The sequence below is a fragment of the Miniopterus schreibersii genome (genome assembly GCF_964146895.1).
Source record: "Miniopterus schreibersii genome assembly, chromosome: X".
Lineage (NCBI taxonomy): Eukaryota > Metazoa > Chordata > Mammalia > Chiroptera > Miniopteridae > Miniopterus > Miniopterus schreibersii.
The window spans coordinates 23534178-23547066 of NC_138104.1; the positions used below are offsets into that span (position 1 = coordinate 23534178).

Below are 12889 nucleotides of genomic sequence, written 5' to 3' on the forward strand. Positions count from 1 at the left end.
TGCTGCCTCATTTCCTAATTGAAGATGATAAACTCTAGATGCTATATTATCTCTTTTTTTTCATACCACCAGGTGATTGTTAAATAGAATGTTGTGTTATTCTGGCAACAGCCTCATATATCTTGTGTTTATGGTGTCTCGATTGCATCATTTTCTCTTCTGCTTGATTTAATATCATGGTGTTTTGCATAGTAACGTGCTGTACTTTTAGAGTGTACTCTTTCTACTTATAAAAATATATAGTATAGTAAATACATAAACCTGTAACAGTTGTTTATTATCATTATCAGGTATTATGTACTGCACATAACTGTGTGCTATACTTTCATATGACTGGTAGTGCAATAAATTTGTTTCCAGCAGCATCACATGAGTAATGCACTGTCCTATAAACTCATGTTATGACATCACGAGGCAATAGGAATTTTTCAGCTCTGTGATGATCTTATAGGGTCACCATCGTATATGCAGTCCATTGTTGACCGAAATGTCATTAAATGTAGCACATGACTATATATGAAGTTACCCGCTTTTGTGTTAACATCAAATGTTAGCCCTCTGGAAGAAAAATAAGAAAATGTTAAATAGCATGCTTTCTGTTTATAAATAGTCTTAACCATTTGTATTCACACATCTACTGATACTGTTGCCAGCACCCCCCTCCCCAAAAGTAGATTGTGGATAGTAACTTGATGTTGAAAAGTAGTTCTATTAACTACCAATTAATTAAAATACCTGCTAGCGTGGATGTTTGTTTTAGGACTTCCATTGGGGTGTCTAGATTTTAAAAATTGAAGGGTTATTCTCACAATCATATGCAAGTAGTACTTGAAATAAGAAGAATGGAAATAAAAGCTTAGTTCTTCAGAATCATAACATCATGCCCAGGACACCCCGGGGGAGCTGAAATGTGAGCAAGCAATATCAAATTCCTGGAGGGCCTTATTTTACTGTCCAAGTATTCAAATGGCAGGGAGGTTTTGCCTGCTTGATCCTCAACTGCAAAATGATCCCTAAACCTTCATAGTGTGTATAGAACATCACAAAACTGACCTGTGTATCCCTTGAGGGGGGATGAAAATATCTCTACCTTTCTACTTAGACCAGTGCTAATTTGGAAAGAGCTGTGCATTATTTAAAGGAAATTGTTCATTTTTCATTTTGATGGAAAATAGGTGCCTGCAGCCATTTGGGGTAGGAGTGTCTATCTAGTCCTCTCTGGTCAGCCTTTGTCTCTGTCTCTGAACTTGGCTCCTATCCTGACTGTGGAGGAATAAGGGGAACAAATAAAACTGTTAAGAACATGACTGCAGCTTCTTGCATTTTCTTTTCTTTTTATTGAGATATAATTGACATGTAACATTGTGTAAGTTTAAGGTATGTACTGTGTTACTTTTATACATTTATATATTATAATATGGTTACCACCATAACTTTAGCTAACACCTCCAGCATGTCACGTAACTGTCATTTCTTTTTTGTGGTGAGGACATTTAAAATCTAGTCTTTTAGCAGTTTGAAGAAAGTAACATAGTATTTTTGATTATAATCACTGTGCTGTATAATAGCTCTCCATAACTTATTTAGCTTCTAGTTGCAAATTTGTACCCCACATTTTCCCCCTAACCTCAGCTCTTGGTCACCACCATTTTATTCTGTTTCTATGCCTTCAGCTTTTTTAGATTCTACATAAAAGTGATATCATACAGTATTTGTCTTTCTGTTTGACATATCTCACTAAGTAGAATGCCCTCAAGGTCCATACATGTTGCTGCAAATGGCAGGATTTCTTTCTCATTTCTGAATAAATATTCCATTGTATATGTATACCACATCTTCTTTATCCATTTATCTGTTGGAAGATGCTTAGGCTGTTTTCATATCTTGGCTATTGTGAATGAATGCTGCAGTGAGCATGGGGATGCAGATATCTTTTCGGTATCCTGTTTTCATTTCCTTTGGATATATACCCAGAAGTGGGATTGCTGAATCATATGATAGATCTACTTTTGGTATTTTGAGAAACCTCCAAGCTATTATTCATAATGGCTGCACCAATTTACGTTCCCACCAACAGTGCACAAGAGTTCCCATTTCTGCACATCCTTGACAACACTTATTATCTCTTGTCTTTTTTATAATGGTTATTATAACAGGTATGAGGTGCTATCTCATTGTAGTTTTGATTTGCATTTCCCTGGTGGTTAGTGAGGTTGCACACCTTGTCATGTGCCTGTTAGCCATCTGTATGTCTTCTTTGGAAAAATGTCTATTAATTCCTCTGCTTATTTTTCAATCTTGCCATTTGCCCATAGAATTTGAACTGCTGTTTCTTAGAGTCAGGCTCAATTACTTTTCTGAGATCCTAATAGCACTGCTACTAGTGAGACACTCATCTCTTATCATTTCTTGTTTCCCCTTTGGTACATGGCTCATCATGAGCTAAGGTGCATATGTAATGTGAAACAGCACTTGAGGTTTTTTTAAAAGGGGTTCTTTATTCATGTCATTGTACCAATAAATGTTGTCTCTTATTGCAGATTGAAATTGTGAAAGATATTTGTGTTCTTCTTAAGAGAAGAGGAAATCTGTAAGTATTCATTCTTTAAAAATTCTAAACTTGTAATTATATCAGCTTTTAGAGAAAATTAACTGCCCATAACAGCAGGCATCTTGACTCTTTTTATAGTGGAAAAACCCTGCCAATATTTATATTTCTGTTAAAAGAAAGGCAGCATTTGGAAAAGTAATAGGAAAACTTTTTACCTTGTGCAACTCTTAGGATTGAAACCATCTGTCACTCTTTATAAAAGGGAAAATGATAATTAATATCTAAATAAAATCTTAAAAATGGAGTCGAAGATTAGAATTCCAGTCTAGTGAGGCTTATAGGCTGTGTGTGTCTTTGACAAGCTATTTAGCTTCCCTTTGTATCAATTTCCTCATCTGTAAAATGGGCTTAATAGTAAGTATCCAGTGATTGATTCATTATTATTGAAGTTCCATTTGTAGTAGTGTATACTTTCGTGCAGTACATTGAAGCTTATTCTAGTTACTTTCTTAAACTGATTTAAATATATTTCTGATCTTCAAAAATTTAAGTATTAGTACTGTGCTTCACTGAGGCACCTATTCTAGACAATAATATAGAATAAAGGAAATACAGCAGATTACCTAAAATTAGAATCATAGTGTTTGAGCCTTGGACCTTGAAAATTACCTAGTCTAGTAGTTCCCTAACATTGATTTTTAGGCCAATGCTTGTCAGTGAAGAGTTTTTACTGATCCATGGTGAAGTGCAGGAAATAAGGACAATAGGCCATGAATTTTTTTAAAGCTAAACTTTTTCCTCTTAAAGGATTGCTTCTTATTATAAGATATATCCTTCTCATTTTGGGAAATTAAACATGTTCTATATTTTATGAAATGATTGTGATAGTAAGTGGTAGTTGTGTGTGTGTGTTCTTTAATGTTCATACCTGGCAAAAGGTTGACAGCTGTGTTATTCCATTTACCATCCTTCTTTCTTTATAATTTTTTTACTGGTCTGTGATATCTTAAAATATGAATCCAACTTTCTCCTTTTATAGATGATGAAACAGAGTAGGAATTATTTAATTTGTTTCAGGTCTTATAGCTCAGCAAGCTGCTTGAACCAGAATCAAAACCCTATATATAGTGCTGCCGCTCATATTTCTGATCTTCTGAGAATTGCTTTCATTATAATAGGTTAAGAAGTTATAACAGAAAATCTACTAGTTTGTGTGTGCTGGTAACTAATTTTGAATTTCAACTATAAAGAAATTTGAGCGACTTAATATTCTTCTATTGCTGAGTGCTAAAATCTACTGATTAGCCTGCATTTAGAAGAATCTAAAACATGGCCAAAGATTTTCTTTAGCAGGCCAGAATTAGCTGTCTCTGAATTCAGCTACTTAAGCAGCATGCTACCCCGTGATTGACAAAGCAGGTATGATGTCAATAAGATTAGCATTTCCTTTGGGAAAGAGACAATGGTGTCTTTATGAGGGCTGTAGTTTTCAGGCTTCTAAAGTTAACTTATTTACCCACAGTGTTTGCTTGCTTCCTCATGCTTGCTCTCTCTCTCTCTCTTTCTCTTTCACACACCCACACCCACACCCACAACCCCCACACACACACCCTACACAGACAGACAAACATCTGTAACACTTGGCCTGCAGCCCATCTAGATGTATAAGAAAAAGCTGCCAAGGTGAAGACTGAGAGTTAGCAGAAGCATTAACAGGAACACCTGGCCAGTCTTTTCAGGAGTTTATAGCCACTTTGGAGTGTCTGTGACACTTTAGAGACTTCATTGACATAGCTTTGCCTTGGCTATCCCAAAATACACTTAAAAACAGAAATACCTAATTTCCTTATCTCCGTTGCGTCACTCACCTTAGTGAAGCATGCCTAGGACAAAGTAAAGAAATGAATGTGAAGGAAGAGAACAGAATGGAAAGTATCTCCCCATCCCTAACATGGAAACATTAACTCTAGGAGTCCTTTTTAATGGCTACTTATATTTGGCTTGATGTGGCTTCCTTCTTTAGTTAAGAATTCTCTCATACCAATAAATTTAATTAAAAAAGGAGATCTTTAATTTCTGAAACATTAGACACACCCATAATGAAATGTTAAGAATAAAAATACATTTTGAGTTATCTGCTGCCTTTGGAATATCTGTGTTCTTCCCTTCTTTACTAGTGCTAATATTTGAGGGTTGACTGAATGGGCCATAAGATTTCCATCTTCAACAGATTTACCAATATTTGAGTTCTTCTTTTATTAGTGTCACTCATAAGCTATATTTAATACTGAAGAGCAGAGTGAGTTTTTTTTTTTTTTTTTTAAACCATGATACAGTTTCACATTATGGTGGCCAGGTAGCTGACTTACTTGTTTCAGTGGTTTATTAGGTCATTTTGTAAGAAATGGTTTAAGAGTACATGGTTGTATGATTTTTAACAGTATGAAGGACCAGGGAACAACATTAACAAAGAGCTAACCTATTAAACTGGCTCCTCCTCTAGCAAATGTAGAGGGTAGATGATGTGGCAAAAGGTGTAGTAAACTCTCCCTGTAACACAAAGATATTCCTGTGGGCACTATTACTGCTATAGTAAATAGATAAGATGACAGGAGATAGATATACTCTGTACAGTAGTCCTACCTTATCCATGAGAGAAATGTTCCAAGACCTCCAGTGGATGTCTGATACTACAGATAGTACTGAACTCTATATATACTATGTTTTTTTCTATATATACATACCAATGATAAAGTTTAATCTATCAATCAGACACAGTAAGAGATTAACAACAATAACTAATAATAAAATAGGACAATTATAGCAATAAAATAAGTGTTACTCGAACACAGACATTGTGATACTGCCATAACCGATCTGATAACCAAAATGGCTACTAGGTGTCTAGTTGGTGGGGAGCATATACAGCTTGAATATGCTGGACAAAGGGATGATTCAAATCTTTGGCAGAATGGAGCGAGAAAGGGTGAGATTTCATCACATTACTCAGAATAGTGCACAATTTAAAAATTATGAATTGTTTATTTCTAGAATTTTCCATTTAATATTTCCAGACCACAGTTGACCATGGGTAAGTGAAACTGTAGAAAGCAAAACCAAAGATAAATGAGGACTGCTGAATATTCATCACTGGGACAAAACACATTTATTATTACAGTGAGTTATTTTTTAAGTTCAATTATGTAACTCAATTACTTTGATTAATTTATGTTAAAATCATAATTGTGTTCCCATAGAGAAAACTACCCAGTAAGTGGAAAACTGTAGAGGCAAAATTGAAGTCTACACCATGGCACAATGGTCCATCTTTTTTTTTTTTAATATATAGGAATTGGCTCACTGTGTTCTTTTTTTAATTTAATATATCTTTATTGATTTCAGAGAGAGGATGAGAGAGGGAGAGAAAGAGATAGAAACATCAATGATGAGAGTCATCAATTGGCTGCCTCCTACATCCCCCTCGCCCCCCCCCCCCGCGCTGGGGATCGAGCCCGCAACCCAGACATGTGCCCTGACTGGGAATCGAACTGTGATCTCCTTCATCATAGGTCAATGCTCAACCACTGAGGCACACTCAGCCGGGCACGATGGTCCATCTTAATTTAGCAGCAAGATTTTGTCTATATGGACCTGTAGCAGTTACTCTTTAGCAGCAGCTGTTGAAATTGTCATTGTGCTATCTGCTCCCCGTCTATAGCACTGAACCCTTTATATTTCTCTCCAAACAACTCCCAAAAGTTTGTTTTCTCCCTTTTCATGATGTCTAATAAAGTTGGATTGTAACATCATACTTTCTCAGTAGATACCACTTCTAGCATGACTTAGCCTTAAAATTCCTTAAATATAGACTTTGGATTAAACTATATATAGTTAACTCCTAACTTTAGAATGTTGCATATTTTAAAATCATGTTGTGCTCCAGCTGGTTTGGCTCAATGGTTAGAGCATCGGGCCATGAACCCAAGGTTATGCGGTTCGATTCTGGTCAAGGTCATGTACCTTGGTTGCAGGTTTGAACCCAGCCCCAGTCATGTCTCATGTGGGAGGCAACCAATCAATGTGTCTATCTCACCTTGATGTTTCTCTCTCTCTCCCTTCTACTTCTGTCTGTAAAGCAATGGGAAAAGTATCCTCAGGTGAGGATTAGGAAAAAACATCATGTGATCACTGAAATGAGGAAATACATGTACACAGTGTATGTGAAATGTATAAGCAGCAACACTCTCTCCTAGATCTCCTCATTTCAACACATATAGATAGGATCCCAATTATACCATTCTGTGACCTAGAAAAAACATTATCTGATGCATACTGGGGAAGTTCTTAAAGGCATTATGGGAGGGAACTTGTGGTAGAGCATGAAAGATCTTCAACATGGCAGCTGAGGTGCTTTCTTTGCTGGGAAAAGCTGGGAAGAGACTGGCAGGATGGAAACTTCAGCAGTTAATACCTCTCCAAGTAATGAAGTAAACAGGTTTGACTAATCTTGTTAGAGAGATGCATCCAAAGATCAGTCATAGTTGTGAGATACTTCTAGTCAAAATAGCAAGGCACAGGTGCAATGTGTTGGTATATGGCATCTATATTATTCACCCTAGGTTTTTATTTTGTTTTGTTTTGTTTTTCAGTTTTCAAGTGTATTTATTATAATTTATTATAACAATAAATGTATTTAGGATCATTTTCAAATTTATTATAATTATCAGGTTTAAAGTTTAATTGTACAAGCTATTTAATATTGATTAGATTGGTCTACCAATTTAAGTCAGATAAGATAAGGAGCAGACTGAAGTATATTCCACATGATTATTCAGTCTTATAGACTGATATTAAAAGATCCTGCTAGCTACTCTTAATGAATTTTATTTTCTTAAAATATTAAGTTTTAATAGTAATATAAAGTTAACTGTATTGTAATGTACCTTCTGTAAAGTTTGATTTTATTAACCAAATGCAGCCCTTAACATAGTATTTGAGCCTTCTCCTGTATGTTTTAAAATCATTTGGAACTTTTTAATAATGTGTGAAAAAAAACAAGATTTTTTAAAAAGCACTCCACCAATTACAAAAGTCTTGATGGTGCAACATCTATGGAGAAATATGTTCTTTTAAAGTGTAATAGGTATAGTTATCTGTTTAATCTCTTGAAACTTTCATAATGGTTTTCTTTTTTAATATTTAGTACATAAAGCTAATCCTTTTCAGAAGGCAAATTATCTCTTTATTTGGCATTTGAATTACCCTTAAATTACCTTCAAATGACTTGAAAAATGTGATTTCTTAAAGTAGTATTTATATAGTTAATCATTGATTTTCAAATTGATATTTTTTTACACTTTTATAAAGTCTTATGTCAAGGACAGATTAATTTAATTTGTCTGTATTGAGTGTTTCAACTTGGCAGATGCAAGGATCCTTGCTTGGTTTAGTCCATTTTCTAAAAGTTCTGAAAAATTATCTTGGCCTTATATAATTTCAGTTTATTAGTTTCTCTCTTTCATTCTTAAATTGATGATTTATCTGTAATATGCTTCTGGGGATGATGATTTCTTCTTTTAAATTTGGACTTTAATCAGTATGTAGTATTTATTTCCTTTCTATACTAGAGCTTAATGTATTGCTAATGCTTTTTGTGTTTAGTCTAACTATCTCAGAACTTTTGAAGTAACTGGAATGAAATAGTTATTATTAAGCTTGGCCTCAAAACAAAATAATAAAATAAAGTTGCATCTTATTTTTCACACAAACTTTTTTTTCCCTCTATAAAAATGCATTAATTTGTAGGGCAGGTCAGTGCTCAAAATTGTTGCCAGGATTTCTTTATACACAAAGTTTGTCACTCTTATCAATTTAGATTACACCAGTATGACCAGAGTCACAGACAGTGTAGCTGAAAGCATGGATTTTAAAATCAGATAGACCAGGGTCAAAAATCCCTACTTAGCTATGTTACCTTGGGTAAATTATTTAATCTGTCTGAGATGGTTGTTACATCAGCAGTAAAGTGAAGATACTACCTTAAAGGGGTTTTCTGAAGGATTAAATAAAATAATGTATCTAAAGAATTGAGCACAGCCCGGCCCATAGTAAATGCTCAATAAGTGGTTATTAATATGCTTTTTATATGGAATGGTAAACCTCAACATGAACAATCAACTATTCCATGACTGAAGATGATGTCTTACCCTTTTCCAGCTGATGTAGAAATAAATGCATTACTTCAAGGAAGCACAACTCAGAGTTCATGTACTACCAATTGTGGGGCAGCAGTGTTACACTTCATCCATGGAAGGACAGCATATCTTTATAAAGACATCTGTACAGAAAGCACATATTACAAACTGTATAGCCCTCATGTTTTTATAACACCAATCTTTTCCCTCTGTGCAACAGTTTGTTTAGTTTTATATTTTTTTATTAAGCAACTAAAAACATGTTCAAATTTATTTTAAGTACCAGAGATTTTAAGAGTATACCATCTCCTAGAGTATTGGCATGGACAAGCGATTTTTTAAAAGATGACTAAGGTTGGTTATCTTTAGGCTATTGTCTTGCATATATATTTGTTTATAGTTTCAGAGCAATTCCATGTATGTTCTTATTTCAGTCAACAAATTTATTGAACAACTAACACATGTAGGTATTTTTGTAGTTGCTGAGGATTCAGCAACAAACAATAAACTCTTCCCTCAAGAAGCTTGTGTTCTAATGGGGACTTTGTTAGTGAACATGAAAAATAAAGCATGTGATGTATTAGTGATAACTGCTAAGGAGAAAAATAAAGCGGGAAAATGATTGGAATGTTGGGGTTCAATTTTAGATAGAGTGACTGGAAAAGGCCTCACTGAGAAGGTGATATTTCATTAAAGACAAAAAGGATGTGAAAAATAAGCTATACAGGTATCTTGGAAGAACATTCCAGGTGAAGAGAACAGCATGTACAAAAGTCCTGAGATAGGATCATGCTTGGTATGTTCCAGAAACAGCTAAGAACAAGTGACTATAGCAGAATGATCTAGGGGAAAGTACAGTAGAAGTTTAAGTCAGACACTTAAGAGCTAGGGGAAAGACCTGTGTTCGTAGTAAAGACTAGTTTTTCCTAAGTGAGTTACGTGAGGATTCTTTGAAAGGTTTTCAGCAGAGGAATGACATACATCTAACCTACGTTTTAATTAGAACACTGGCTGCTGAGTTTAGAATTTATTATCAAGATGGGAGCAGGGAGATCATATTGGCTATTGCATTTGTCCAGGTAACAGATGATAGTGATGGTAGTGGCCTGAACCAAGATGGGAGGAGTGGAAGTGGTGAGAAGTAATCGAATTTGATATCTGTTTTGTAAGTAGAGCCAGTAGGATTTGCTGATGAATTTGGTATGGAATTTATGGAGGAGTGAAAGAGGAAATCTAAGGTTTTTGGTCATTCCAACTGTAATTAACGGAAATGGGCAAGACTGGGTGGAAGAGGTTTGTGAAGGGTTATCAGTGGCTAAGTTTTGAACATCATAAGTTTGAAGTACTTAACTGATTCTAAATGGTTCTATTGAGGAAACAGTTGGATATAAAACCTGGTGTTTAAGGGAGACTTCCAGGCTAGGGAGAGCAGTTAGGAAGTCACCACCATATACATGCTGTTTAAAGCTGTGAGACTAAATGGGATTATCATGGGAGTGAGTATAGATGAAGAAGAGAAGAGGCTCAAAGACTGAGCACTGTAGCCTTTAGAGATCAGGGAAATGAGGAAAAAGCAGCAAAGAAGATTGAGAAGGAATGACCAGGGAAGTAGGAAGAAAACCTGAAGCATATGGTTTCTTGGAAGTCAAATGAAGAAGTTTCAAGCGGGAAAAGTAGGGTCAACTGTGTGAAAGGATGCTGGTGGGCCAAGGGAAATGAGGACTGAGCTTTTACTTGACCTTGGGATCTGACAACATGAAAGTCACTAGTGACTTTGATCTCAGCAATTTGGTGCAGTTGTGGGTGGCAAAAACCTGAATGTAGTGGGTTTGAGAGAAAATAGGAGAAAACATGGAGAGAGCGTAGATGAATCTTTTAAGGAATTCTAAGGAGCAGAAAAAATGGTGCTGTAGCCAGAGAAGAAGGTATAAGAGAAGGAACGGTGGCGGGTTTTTGTTTTTGTGTTGGGGTTTTGTTGTTCTTTGGCTCTCAGACTGATCTTTAGAAAACAAGTCTGATAATATTACTCCCTTCATTACAAAATTTAGTGGTTTACCACCAACTCCTTAGCATGGCATGTTGGTTGCTTCTTCCCAGTTTGTCCTCCGTCAGCAATCAGGGAATGGTTTTTAAGATGAAGGAAATAATAGCCCATTATAATGCCTATGGGAGCAATTCAGAAGAGCAGGACATTAATGAAGCAAGAGAGCAAGGGATGAAATGGGAGAGCAGCACCTCCAGGTTTTTATAGCTTGACAAGGTGCCCTGCATGGGTGAAGGGTGTGGCCTTACCTGGGAGCATCACCAGTTCATCTGTAGTCACAGGAGTGAAAAGAGCATGAGGCTACATATGCTAGTAGGTGGGTAGACACAGTGGTGGGCCATGGGAGCCTGTGAAAGTTCTCTTCAGACTTCCTTAGTTTTCTCAGCAAAATAGTAAGCCAGGTTAGCATCCGAGAGTAAGGATGGAGGGGGAATATTGGTGGTCTGGGGAGAGAGAAGAAGGCATGCAACCCTGGAGAGTGGGCCAGTGCATGGATTAGTGCAGTGCAGTATGGCCCACTTGAGGGAGCAATTACAGATTTAAAGGGGGAAATTCAGCATAGTCAGGTTTTTGTCCAGTCAAATTCAACTGTGTGCATACAGGTGCCTATTGGGTGGAGACTGGATTTAATCAAGTCATGGTTTAGTCCAGTAAGTACAACAAAGTAAGAGAGAGGCAAGATTATTGAGAGTATATTCCAGGGACTGATTATTATTGCCCATGGAATTTAAGCTGAATAAAATGAAGGATGCCACCAACAAAACCATGCAGTAGCTACGAGAAGCAGTATTCCTCTTTTACATATGGTGGCGCTGATACAGAGCTTTTCAGTGAGAGGTCACATAACTTGTTCAAAGTCACACTTCATAGCAGACACTGAGGTTAGAATCCAAATCTCCTAACTAATTTCAGCCCATTTACCATCCAAGAGGACATCAGATGTTCTCTCTTTAGAGAACATCCCTTAATATAATAGCAGGGTGCTTAATCTTGAGTCACCAAATTGTCATATGCATGTGTCTGTCAGTGTATAGTTGTAATCTAGTGAAGTTGACTCTGGAATAATTCAATTTTCCTCTTGCTTTGGATCATAAAAGTGAAACAGCACTTTGTACAGAGAGCATTAAAGCATCTGCTACACTACGTGCTGCTTTTCTGATACATCCTGTACTGTTCTGCTGCATTCATTTGCTCATCTATTTGTTCTCTCTGATCAAACTGTCTTCATTTCCCAATCATTACCCTTTCCTTTTGAAAACACAGGCATCCTTCACACCCACTTCAAATGCTATGTTCTTTTGTGAAACCTTTCCGGATGGTTCTACTTCCTCCCTCTTCTCTTTTTCTCCAAAAGTGGATGCACTCCCCCTGCCTTTTGAATATCTTTAGCATTTTATTCTTGTTTCTCTTATGGGATTTATCACATTCTATCTTATATATTTGTGAACTGATGCCCCTGCCCCTTCCCATATATAGGGTATCCCCCCAAAAATATACACACACTTTGAATAATTATTAAGGCAGTGTTTATTAAAATATGTTTCGTTTTCAACATTGAGCTACCAGCTGTTAAAGTATGTATACATTTTTTAGGATACCCTGTATATGAACACATGTACATGCATACATGCATACAAAGAATGCAGGGCATGTTTTACTCATCTTTGTATTAACTGCTCAAAACTATACAAAGCAGCTCTGCTTTTACTTTTGACTGTATTTGTATTTTCATTTACATATAAAATTATATTCAAATGGATGACCCTCACTACCACTAGAAAGAATTTGAAAACATCTGGACTAAATGATCTCTCTGGTGTCTCCTCACCTGAATGTACTTTGAGGTCTGCCGTGTGTGTGTGTGTGTGTGTGTGTGTGTGTGTGTGTGTGTGTACATGTATGTGTCTCTATACTATGAGGATTTAAGTAGAAGACACTTCCCTACCTCCAAGGCTTAAGACAAACATGTATAACAGATTAACTGTATATAACAACATGAATGACTAAAAAACATACAGTACAGTTTAAATCCAACTAGATTATAAAGCCCTTCAAAAGCTGTCTTTTACTTCTTTATATGTATTCAGCCCCTAGTCTGAC

General features: G+C 36.1%; 1 protein-coding gene across 4 annotated transcripts in view; it reads left to right on the plus strand.

Moving 5' to 3' along the window:
• The window catches only part of ACSL4 (acyl-CoA synthetase long chain family member 4), a 73864-nt gene that overhangs the window by 29408 nt on the left and 31567 nt on the right, over nt 1-12889 (plus strand). For 3 of the 4 annotated variants that reach the window (XM_081126772.1, XM_081126773.1, XM_081126774.1), the window contains exon 2: nt 2541-2590. The exons of the other annotated variant lie outside the window; for it this stretch is intronic. The gene's annotated coding sequence lies outside the window, so the exon portion shown is untranslated. The remainder of the gene's footprint in view (nt 1-2540; nt 2591-12889) is intronic. 4 annotated transcript variants of the gene reach the window in all.